Raw genomic sequence first — 4,191 nt, forward strand, 5'->3', positions numbered from 1 at the left:
CTTTGTGTTTGTGGATTATAAATCCAAATTCTCTATGATGAAAGTTTAAACTTTTCAATATAGTGAATTATTAATTGCTTGTCGATAATTTCTGTATACGTGAAGAATAGTAGAGTTATCAGAAAGCCCTCGTTTTCTAGAATAAAGAAAATTAGAATTTAACTTGGGAAGGGTTTGGAATTAAGATTGAAAACTCGGGTGATAAAAAAATAAAATACTTTCTCCTTCAGAGTAAAGATGAAAATAATATTTAAAATAATAATTATATATATATATATATATATATATATATTATAAAAGAAAGATTGTTAATGAATTTAAATATTTATAAATTGTGTAAAATAAAATAAAATTTGTTTTAAAAGAAATTGCATGATTTAGTATAGCAAAGTTTTGGTTTTTATTTAATAACAAACTTTAAAAATAAAATAAATAATAATAAATAAATAAAATTTAAAAAAAACATTTATATTTATTAATGGGAGGGGGCAGGAATACCCACACCCCCCCGTACCCACCTGTCGGCAGCTCTGTTGTCCATGCCCGCAGAGTATTGCCGGCAGCCGCAAGCCTCTGCGGCAGGCCGCAGGCGGCCCTTTTGTTAAGCCGGTGGGCTTATAAAAAAATACGCTAATTTTTTTATATATTTGATTTTTAATTAAATTAGTGTTATTTATAAAAAGGTTTTATTAATATTTAAAATTTTTATTAATAAATTTTAATATATTTTTATTTAATAATGTTTTAATAATAATCTTTATTAATATTTAATAATTAAATATTAATGCATTTAATGTAGTTTTTGTAAGTATTAATTTATTAATAATTTTTGGATAAATATTAATAAATTAATAATTAATGAAGATATTAAAATACGTAATTAGAATAGTAATTATTGATTAATTTAATTAAAATTAATTTAATTAAATTTAATTAAAAATGAAAATTGTTAATAGAACTGTAGATTTATATAGGATTGATTTAAGTTAAGTTGAAATTTCTTATTTAAAATAATAGGTTATTATTTCAATAATTAAATAAATAATTACCTTCTAATTATATTGATTAATTGACTTAGAATCAAAAGTAAAGTAATTGTACAATTTTATTCAAATATCTATATGGGATATATTTATATGTTAATTATGAGACGAATGGGTTGACATGTAGGTTAAACTATGAACTTATTTTCTTCAAAACATACATTAAACTAGAAACAAAAATATTACACTTAACCTGATTGCGTGTTTTCAAATCAAACTAGCAGTGAGAATATGAACTATACTATTTTGTTATACTGTCTATACTATTGGGGTTTTGGGTGGTCCTAGAGTACTGACCAGTTTTAGGTTGTTACCAGAGGCTCGGGGGTTTTGCGAATGTGATGATATGATGATTCGATCTTGATCTTTTTACCCAACCATGATAATGTGATGGTATGCTCTATAATACAGATGTTTTACTATTTTTTATTGCTTTCAAGTTTCCTTGTGTGAAGTTGAGGTGTACGTATTTGAGTTATTTGACTTGACCATTTTGGAGTCTTCGATTAGTTTTGTGTTCTATTATTGGGATTCTTTCTGGTTGCTCGTTAGAGAACCATGGGATATTGTGATTTATCATTGAGGCCTTCAGATGTTGATAGAGATTTGTTGTGATCACTATGATTAATATTTGATGCTATTCAGTTGCTCATGGAGAACTGATGTGATGAATGTGGATTATATTTATGATGTTTTCAGTCGCTTGTATAGGACTGAGGTGATTTTATTATGATTCTTTGATTTGTGATTTCATGAGCCTAGGGTAGGTTATCTATGTGTAGTGTCGGGAAGTGGCTTGCAATGGGGATCGGGGCCCTAAGAGGCTGCCTGGAGCAACCCATTGTAAGTCATTTTAATAAGTGAAAAAATCTCACCTAAATACTGACTTAAATGAACCTAATAAGATAATTGTATGTTCTCTCCCATGCCTTGAGTGCTAGTATAGGCTAGGATGGGGTAGAGAGAATGCTTGGTTACGACCTTGCATTCCGTAGTATGCCTCGTCAGTATGAGAGGATACTAGTGGCTACAGGATCATAGGGGACTCAGGATTTCTAAGGGATTGCTCGGGTAACTTCCAGCATGACTTTTGCGATGACACTTTCCCGCTTGCATAGCAGGTTTCCTACATGTCTTTGTGGTGCCTCTGGGTCTAGATGTCTATCTATGTTGGAACCTTTGAGTTAGTGTACTTTTAGGATTTTCCAGACTTAGAGAGTACTTGTGTTTTGTGTTTTGATATCTTGTTTGGGACTTGAGACTATCTCCTCAGCACGGTGGGAGTGGACCATTTAGGTTCCACACGGTCGGGTGGTAGTGCTTTTACTCTTACCATTGAGATCCGTCCGTAGTCGCGATGGCTGGAGCTTTCTTGGTTGGCATTTACCTTCATTCTATTCATGGATGTCTTATCATTATGGATGTATTGATGTATCATGTATGGTGGATGATTTCATTTATTTTAGTGTACTTTGTATCATGGATTTGAGGATGATGTATCTTTATTTTTACATATGTATATTCTTTAAGCCTTTCATACCCTGTGACATGTACAGTGGATGATTGAGCATTTTGAATTAATTTTCCAAGAGGCATTCGGGAAAAATGTATATTGTGGACATTGGACTTTAGTATTATTCTTTCATATGTATGTGGTAGTTGTTAGACATGGAATTAATTAAATTTAAATGTGACTCAACGTCTTGAGATCCTTAAGGAATGTAACTGGTTATGTATATTTTTTGATGATTACATGTTATTGCTTCCGCTACTATGTGTTTGATGTGCATGTTATACTTTCTTACTTTAAAAAAAAAAAAATGTGTAGCAAACTTAGTGAAACTTTAGGTTAATTCTTTTGTATCCCTTGGCGGGGCGTTACAAAACCTATATGTGATAAAATTAAGCTTGAGTTTGTATTCATCTTCAACAACAATAAAATTTCAAAAAGCTTTGTCTAAGAATTCTTAAAAGTGCATTGTGAATGCTTTAGTCTGATGAAGAATGGTCGAGGAACATCTAATATTTATATCTATAGAAGACAGAATTCTTTTATCCACTCTTATCTTGTATTCAAATGCGTGAACAAATCAAAATCATTTGTGTAAGAGCAATGCCTACGTGGCATTAAGATGAACATTCCATTTTATTTATTAATTAACTAACATTCAATATATAATCGATTATTTATTTTTAAATAATTTGGAAATTGATTGAAAAGTGCACCACTCTTCATTTTCACCTACCATTTTCTAAATTAACAAAAACTGTTTTTGAAAAATAACAAATGTCACGTAGTGGATAGTACTCGTCATATTAGTAGTATAATAATCATGTTAGTAGTATAACTAGCTTATATATATTATATATATATAATAAGCCGAGAGATATCCTTCTCGAGGCGCCTATTGCACTGAGTGATATTATGAAAATAGGTGCCTCGAGAAGGATATCTCTCGGCTTATATATATATATAAGCTAGTAGCACTCGTGATGCAAATTGAAACACATTATTTTTAAAATTATAATTTATTATAGTTAGTATATTATGAAAATTTTTAATATTATTATTATTTAGTAATTTACAAGGATAAATAATAAATATTATATATAATATTTTATGGTACATTATAGATTTTATATGCTCACTTCAAAAATATTCTTAATGAAATAGATTCCCTTTGAAAAATTAAATAAATCACCAGCTATATAATCATTAATACAATCAATTTTATTTTTTATTGAACTAATTAGAATTAAAATTTGGATTGGAATTAGAGTTTTCATTTGATTTTCTTTTTAAATTACTCATTTATATATTATTTAAACTTATCTATTTACATATTTTTTAGAAATTACACATTTGCATACTTTTAAAAATTACACATTTACACAATTTTAAAAATTATTCTCTTTCTGTCTACCTAATCACTCTCCCCTTCTACATTGTCTCTTTCTACCTCATACTGTCTTACATTTTTCCCTTTGTCCCATTTCCACTCCTACTTACCATATCCTCTCCTCCTCTCACCATCTATTCCTCTTGATTATTATATAGCCCTAGCCCATGTCTCTCAAAATCTAAGCTCTCTCTCTCTCTCTCTCTCTCTCTCTCTCTCTCTCTCTCTCTCTCTCTCTCTCTCTCTCT

The sequence above is a fragment of the Cupressus sempervirens genome, chromosome 3 (assembly GCF_028749045.1).
Source record: "Cupressus sempervirens isolate cs-2001-9-10 chromosome 3, ASM2874904v1, whole genome shotgun sequence".
Classification (NCBI taxonomy): Eukaryota; Viridiplantae; Streptophyta; class Pinopsida; order Cupressales; family Cupressaceae; genus Cupressus; species Cupressus sempervirens.